This window comes from Megascapheus bottae, chromosome 3, assembly GCF_031878675.1.
Source record: "Megascapheus bottae isolate mThoBot1 chromosome 3, mThoBot2.hap1, whole genome shotgun sequence".
In the NCBI taxonomy this organism is placed as follows: Eukaryota; Metazoa; Chordata; class Mammalia; order Rodentia; family Geomyidae; genus Megascapheus; species Megascapheus bottae.
In genome coordinates, this window is record NC_143511.1 from 29630271 (window position 1) to 29638818 (window position 8548).

The 8548-nt window shown below is 46.7% G+C and overlaps 1 pseudogene; it reads left to right on the forward strand.

Moving 5' to 3' along the window:
• The first annotated feature begins 721 nt into the window (after nucleotides 1-721).
• Nucleotides 722-5298, forward strand: LOC150065134 (eukaryotic translation initiation factor 4 gamma 1 pseudogene; annotated as a pseudogene).
• Nucleotides 5299-8548: the final 3250 nt, after the last annotated feature.

Genomic DNA, 8548 nt, shown 5'->3' on the forward strand with positions numbered 1-8548 from the left:
TGGTTGGAAAATGCCCTATCATTTGTTCTGTCAGGCAGGTAACAATAGAATGAATTTTGAAATTGCTGCTAGACCAGTGGGTTAAAAAGTGCCTCTCTAAACTCTTGGCCATGGTGAATAAAACAACACGTATTGAGTGCCTCTTTCTTAGGAAGGAACACATGCAAAGTAACTCACACACTGTTATCATAACTATCGGTCCAGGACCAGTTCATGGAGAAAAAGAATTCACAAAACTCGCAGGTGTTACAAAAGAGAAACAACTAAGCTTTAGAAAACATATCATTTCCACAATCATACTAAGTAGTACTCAGGAAATGAAAAGTATTTAAGGAAGATTTCAATTTTCTCATGAAACCTCTTACAACATTAGATGTCATCATGTATTTAACAATAAACATAAGAACAGGTGCTGTACTATGCTGTATTTCTTTGCTTGACAATTTGACAGCAGAGTTAGTAGATATATAACTAAGACATACTACTAAGTGAACAGAAAACCAGTTTTCATGTAAAAATTTTTTCCATCATATGATTATTTTTAAAATAGTAATGAAATAATGACCTATTCATTTTATAAATAACAAACTATACATTGGAAATGTGGCTAAAAACAGATAATGGACCCTGCGCTGCTGCCCCGGAGTCCCGGCCCCCAGGGCCCGAGCCTTGCAGAGTGCAGCCCCCCGCCCGTCCTGGTCCAGCTGCCCATGTCTACCCTGATGGATCCCAAGTAATGATGATCCCTTCCCAGATCTCCTACCCAGCCTCCCAGGGAGCCTACTATATCCGTGGACAGGGGCGTTCCACATATGTTGTCCCGACACAGCAGTTCCCTGGGCGGCCAGGAGCCCCAGGCTTCTATCCAGGTGCAAGCCCTACTGAGTTTGGGACCTACGCTGGTGTCTACTACCCAGCCCAAGGTGTGCAGCAGTTTCCCGCTGGCGTGGCCCCTGCCCCAGTTTTGATGAACCAGCCACCCCAGATTGCTCCTAAGAGGGAGCGTAAAACAATTCGAATTCGAGATCCAAACCAAGGAGGGAAGGATATCAAGGAGGAGATCATGTCTGGGGCTCGGACTGCCTCCACACCCACCCCTCCGCAGACGGGAGGCGGTCTGGAGCCTCAGCCTAATGGGGAGATGCCCCAGGTTGCTGTCATTGTCCGGCCAGAGGACCGGTCGCAGGGAACAGTCACTGGGGGCCGGCCAGGGCTGTCTGGCCCGGAGCACAGCCCTTCAGAATCCCAGCCTTCAGCACCTTCTCCAACCCCATCACCACCCCCAATCTTAGAACCGGGGTCTGAGCCTAATCTTGGAGTTCTCTCTATTCCTGGGGACACTATGACAATGGGGATGACACAGATGTCTGTAGAAGAATCAACCCCCATCTCTCGTGAAACTGGGGAGTCATATTGCCTCTCTCCAGAACCCACTCTTGCTGAGCCCATACTGGAAGTAGAAGTGACACTCAGCAAACCAATTCCAGAGTCTGAGTTCTCTTCCAGTCCTCTCCAGGTTCCGACCCCTCTGGCACCTCACAAGATGGAAATTCATGAGCCTAATGGCTTGGTCCCATCTGAGGACCTGGAACCAGAGGCGGAGTCAAGTCCAGAGCTTGTCCCTCCCCCTCCCCCTGCGTGTCCTTCTGAATCCCCTGTGCTTATTGCTCCAACTGCCCAGCCTGAGGAACTGCTCAATGGAGCCCCCTCACCACCAGCTGTGGATTTAAGCCCAGTCAGTGAGCCCGAGGAACAGACCAAGGAGGTCAGCGCATCAGTGGTTGCCCCCACCATCCTCTTTGGTACTCCAGTTCCTCCAGCTACTTCTCCTGCCCCGGAGGAGGAAATAGAGGAAGAAGAGGAGGAAGAAGAGGAGGAGGAAGGAGCTGAAGTGGAGAATGAAAAGGGAGAAGAGGAACTGCTCCCCTCGGAAAGTAACCCTGCCTCAGCCCACTTGTCCCAGAATTTAGAAGCAACTGCAGCCATCCAAGTGGCAGTATCTGTGCCAAAGAGGAGAAGGAAGATTAAGGAGCTAAATAAGAAGGAAACTGTGGGAGATCTTCTAGATGCCTTCAAAGAGGTAAATCCAGCAGTACCAGAGGTGGAGAATCAGCTTCCTGCAGGCAACAACCCGGCCCAGAGCCTGAGGGCAACAGTGTGCCTCTTCGGCCCGAAGAAGCAGATGAAACCTGGGACTCCAAGGAAGACAAGATTCATAATGCTGAGAATATCCAGCCAGGGGAACAGAAGTATGAATATAAGTCAGATCAGTGGAAGCCTCTAAACCTTGAGGAGAAGAAGCGTTATGACTGGGAGTTCCTGCTTGGCTTCCAGTTCATCTTGGCCAGTATGCAGAAGCCAGAGGGATTGCCTCATATCACTGATGTGGTGTTGGACAAGGCCAATAAAACACCGTTGAGGTCGCTGGATCCCTCCAGACCACCTGGCATAAATTGTGGCCCAGACTTCACTCCATCCTTTGCTAACCTTGGCCGACCAACCATTAGCAACCATGGGCCCTCAAGGGGTGGGCCAGGTGGGGAGCTTCCCCCAGGGCCGCAGGCTGGCCTGGGATCCAGGCGCTCTCAGCAGGGCCCCCGAAAAGAACCACGCAAGATCATTGCCACTGTGTTAATGACCGAAGATATAAAACTGAACAAAGCAGAGAAGACTTGGAAACCTAGCAGCAAACGGACCACAGCTGATAAAGACCGAGGGGAAGAAGATGCCGATGGCAGCAAAACCCAGGACCCGTTCCCCGCAGGGTGCGTTCCATCCTGAATAAGCTGACACCCCAGATGTTCCAGCAGCTAATGAAGCAGGTGACACAGCTAGCTATTGATACTGAGGAACGCCTCAAAGGAGTCATAGACCTCATCTTTGAGAAGGCCATTTCAGAGCCCAACCTCTCTGTGGCCTATGCCAATATGTGTCGATGTCTCATGGCGCTGAAAGTGCCCACTACAGAAAAGCCAACTGTGACTGTCAACTTCAGAAAACTCTTGTTGAATCGATGTCAGAAAGAGTTTGAAAAAGACAAAGATGATGATGAAGTTTTTGAAAAAAAGCAAAAGGAGATGGATGAAGCTGCTACGGCAGAGGAACGGGGACGCCTGAAGGAGGAGCTGGGAGAGGCACGAGACATAGCCCGACAACGTTCCTTAGGAAATATCAAGTTTATTGGAGAGTTATTCAAACTAAAGATGTTAACAGAGGCAATAATGCATGAGTGCGTGGTCAAACTACTTAAGAACCATGATGAAGAGTCCCTCGAGTGCCTCTGTCATCTGCTTACTACCATTGGCAAAGACCTGGACTTTGCAAAAGCCAAGCCCCGAATGGATCAGTATTTCAACCAGATGGAAAAATTCATAAAAGAAAAGAAGACTTCATTTCACATCCGTTTCATGCTTCAGGATGTGCTAGATCTGCAGCATAGCAATTGGGTGCCACGCCGAGGGGATCAGGGTCCCAAGACCATGGACCAGATCCACAAGGAAGCTGAGATGGAGGAGCATTGGGAACACATCAGAGTGCAGCAGCTCATGGCCAAGGGCAGTGATAAACGTCAGGGAGGTCCTCCAGGTCCACCCATCAGCCGAGGCCTTCCACTTGTGGATGATGGTGGCTGGCACACAGTCCCCATCAGCAAAGGCAGCCGCCCCATTGACACCTCACGACTCACCAGAATCACAAAGCCTGGCTCCATTGATTCTAACAACCAGCTTTTTGCACCTGGAGGACGATTGATGAGCTGGGGCAAAGGCAGCAGTGGGGGTTCAGGAGCTAAGCCCTCCGATGCAGCATCAGAATCTGCTCGTCCAGCTACTAGTACATTGAATCGCTTCTCAGCCCTTCCACAAGCAGTACCCACAGAAAGCACAGATAACAGACGGGTTGTACAGAGGAGTAGCTTGAGCAGAGAAAGAGGTGAGAAAACTGGGGACCAGGGAGATCGACTAGAGCGGAGTGAGCGGGGAGGTGACCGTGGGGACAGGCTCGACCATGCAAGAACACCTGCCACCAAGCATAGCTTCAGCAACGAGGTGGAGGAGCAGAGTAGAGAGCGTTCCTGGCAGCCTGAGGGACTGCGCAAGGCAGCTAGCCTCACAGAGGATCGTGGACAGGACACTGTGAAGCGAGAAGCTGCCCTGCCTCCAGTAAACCCCCCGAAGGCTGCACTCACTGAGGAGGAGCTAGGAAAGAAATCCAAGGCCATCATCGAGGAATACCTCCATCTCAATGACATGAAGGAAGCAGTACAGTGTGTGCAAGAGCTGGCTTCACCTTCCCTGCTCTTCATTTTTGTGCGGCATGGCATCGAGTCCACACTGGAGCGTAGCACCATCGCTCAAGAGCATATGGGGCGGCTGCTGCACCAGCTGCTCTGTGCTGGGCACCTCTCCACTGCCCAGTACTACCAAGGGCTGTATGAAACTCTGGAATTGGCTGAGGATATGGAAATTGACACCCTCCATGTATGGCTTTACCTGGAGGAACTGGTAACACCCATGCTACAGGAAGGTGGGGTTCCCATGGGAGAACTGTTCAGGGAGATTACAAAGTCACTCAGACCCATGGGCAAAGCTTCTTCCTTGTTGCTGGAGATTCTGGGTCTGCTGTGCAAAAGCATGGGGCCCAAAAAGGTGGGGATGCAGTGGCGAGAGGCTGGGCTCAGCTGGAAGGAATTTCTACCTGAAGGCCAGGGTGTTGGTGCATTCATTGCTGAACAGAAGGTAGAGTATACCCTGGGAGAAGAACCGGGCACTTGCAGAGGGCACTTGCTTTCCAGGAACTCAGAAGGCAGCTGGAAAAACTGCTGAAGGAGGAGGGCAACTGTAACCAGCGGGTGTTCGACTGGATAGAGACCAATCTGAATGAGCAGCAGATAGCATCCAATACATTAGTTTGAGCCCTCATGACAACTGTCTGTTATTCTGCAATTATCTTTGCGACTCCTCTCAGAGTGGATGTTGCAGTGCTGAAAGCACGAGCGAAACTGCTACAGAAATACCTGTGTGATGAACAGAAGGAGCTGCAAGCACTCTACGCCCTCCAGGCCCTTGTAGTGACCTTAGAACAGCCTGCCAACCTGCTTCGGACGTTCTTTGATGGGCTGTATGACGAGGACGTGGTGAAGGAGGATGCTTTCTACAGCTGGGAGAGCAGCAAGGACCCTGCTGAGCAGCTGGGCAAGGGTGTGGCCCTTAAGTCTGCCACAGCCTTCTTCAATTGGCTTCATGAGGCAGAGGAGGAAGAGTCTGACCACAACTGAGGGTGGGTGGGGGTGGGGACTTGGTGCCCCATGGACACAAGGATGGCCCGGCCAGCTGTCTGGACTGCAAGGGGGTAGCAGCGGCGGGGGCAGTGGCAGTGTGTGTCTGTAGTGCGATGTGTCTGAGCTAATAAAGTGGCTGATGAGGCAGGATGGCTTAGGGCTGCCTGGGGGCCAACCCCCTCCAGGATGCTGCCAGGTGTCCCTTTCCTCCCCCTGGGGCACAGAGATATATTATATATAAAGTCTTGAAATTTGGTGTGTCTTGGGGGGGGCACCACCACCTGCCCCTTTTTTATTTTCTGAAAATCGCTCTTGGGACTGCCATCCTCACTGCTGGGGGCAAATGCCCCAGCCCCTGCACCACTCCTGCTGCTGCCTGGGCAGGGGGAAGGTGGGCACGGTGCCTGTAATTATTAAACATGAATTCAATTAAAAAAAAAACAAAAAAGAAGGGGGGAAAACCAAGACGGGAGGGGGGTGTGGGGGGGGAAGGGAAATCGGTACCAAGACATGTGAAAGGGTATCAATGTATGTGAATTAATGCACCTTCTATCTGGCAAATATCATGTAACCCTTTTACTAATTACAATAAAAAAAATTAAAAAAAAACAGATAATGTTGGTTGGAAAAACAATAACATATGCCTTAACGATAACATAAAAGTAAAGCTCAGACATCCGGCGTAGCAGGGAAGAGCCCATCTCAATTCTGAAGTGTGTACAGATAACACAGGCAAAGTTGACTCACCACATTTGGAAAGGTATACAAGAAATCAATGTTCCAAATATTTACATTGTAATTGGGATGAAAATAGACTGCTCCATAGCCCTATATTCTGCCTAATGGATTTAACAATGCAATCCTCCTGTGTAGAAGTCGTCTGTTTACTGGACACAATAGTGAGAATAGGTGTATACAAGTACAGAAGAATCAAAGAGGAGGCTGAAAAATCTCCCACAATGCCTCTCTTCCACTAGGTCGGCAGAATGCTCTCTGAATCATGGAATACCACTGCCATGGATTTCTGAACCTAAATGTATTAGAAAGAAAAATTATATCTCTAACTAACAATTAGTTCTGATATAGATGGACATCAATGCACTTATCAATGGATTTTAGAAATCAAATTTTCTTAGGAAACCATCTGCCTCTTGAATAAAGAAAAAGGCATATACTTGTAACATGTTGGTTCAAATCTCAGGCCAAATGACTTTTTCAAGTAACATTGCTTGATTCTGGTAATGACACAATGACAGACAATGCAGTTACAATGAGGAGAATGTTCAGCATAGATAGGAAAGTAGACAAAACACTATTCACATGGAAATTTACTCATTACCCAACTTATGTAAGAACCAGTCCAACATCACTTTTACATAGAGCATTAGTCAACACAACGACTGCTCAGCCTGAAATTCAAACAATAAACATTTAATTCAGAAGTCACTCACCTTCTACTAAGCCAGTATAACCCTCATCCTCAAACCAGACAGAGATTCATCAAAGAAAGAGAACTATAGACCCATTTCTTTGATGAACATTGATGCAAAACTTCTCAACAAAATACTGGCCAACCATCTAAAACAACTCATCAAAAAAATTATACACTATGATCAAACTGGATTCATCACAGGGAGGCAAAGCTGGTTCAACATACGCAAATAAATTAATATAATTCAACACATCAACAGGAGCAAGGACAAAAATCACATGATTGTCTCAATAGATGCGGAAAAGACATTTGACAAAATCCAACACCGCTTTATGCTAAAAGCTCTAGAGAAACTAAGAATTCATGGAACATTCCTCAGTATAATAAAGGCAGTCTATGACAAACCCACAGCCAGTGTTATACTTAATGGTGAAAAGCTAAAGCCATTCGTCTAAAATCAGGAACGAGACAAGGATGCCCACTCTCTCCACTCCTCTTTAACACAGTATTAGAATTCCTAGCCAGAGCAATAAGGCAAGAAGCAAGCATAAAGGGGATCCAAATAGGGAAAGAGGAATTGAAACTCTCCCTCTTTGCAAATGACATGATTCTGTATTTAAAGAACCCTATAGACTCTACTCCCAAGCTCCTTGAGTTGATTCAAAACTTTGGCAAGGTAGCAGGGTATAAAATTAACCCTCAAAAATCAACTGCCTTCCTCTATGCCAACAGTGAGAGGAAGGAGGCAACAATCAGGAAAGCAAGTCCTTTTGCAATAGCCTCAAAGAAAATAAAGTACCTAGGAATTAACTTAACTAAGAATGTAAAGGATCTTTTTGATGAAAACATTAAAACCCAGAAAAAGGAAATTAAAGCAGAACTGAGAAAATGGAAAAACTTCCCATGCTCCTGGATTAGAAGAATCAACATTGTGAAAATGACAGACTTTCCAAAGGCTATCTACAAATTCAATGCAATATCCATCAATATCCCAATGTCATTCTTTAAAGAAATAGAAGAGGCAATCCAAAATTTCATATGGAATAATAAAAGACCCCGTATAGCAAAAACACTTCTTAGCAGAAAGAACAGCACGGGAGGAATTTCAATACCAAACTTTAGACTCTATTACAGAGCTGTATTCACCAAAACAGCTTGGTACTGGCACAAGAACAGGCCTGAAGACCAATGGAATGGAACTGAAAACCCAGATATTAAACCACAGACCTATGGCCACCTAATCTTTGATGAGAGAGCAAAAAAAATAGAATGGAAGAAAGATAGCCTCTTCAACAAGTGGTGCTGGCAGAACTGGTTAAGCACCTGCAGAAAACTAAAGTTGCATCCTTCTTTGTCACCTTGCACCAGGATTAACTCCAAATGGATCAAAGACCTGGAGGTAAAAGCCGATACACTGAAAACTTTACAAGAAGGAATAGGAGATAAACTAGGTCTCCTTGGCACAGGTTGAAACTTTCTTAATAAGAACCAAGAAACACAACAAATCAGAGAAAGGCTGGATAAGTGGGACTGCATTAAACTGCAGAGCCTCTGTATGGCAAAGGATATAGCTAGAAAATTAACTAGAAAGCCTACAAAGTGGGAGAAAATCTTCACTAACCATACAACAAACAAAGGCCTCATATCTTAAATATATCAACAGCTCAAAAAATTGAATCACTCCAAATCTAATCTCCAAAGAAACAACCATCCCATTAAAAGATGGGCCAAAGACTTAAAGAGAGTCTTCTCTGAAGAAGAAATAAAAATGGCCCATAGGCACATGAAGAAATGCTTGACATCTCTGGTCATAGAAGAAATGTAAATCAAAACAACTC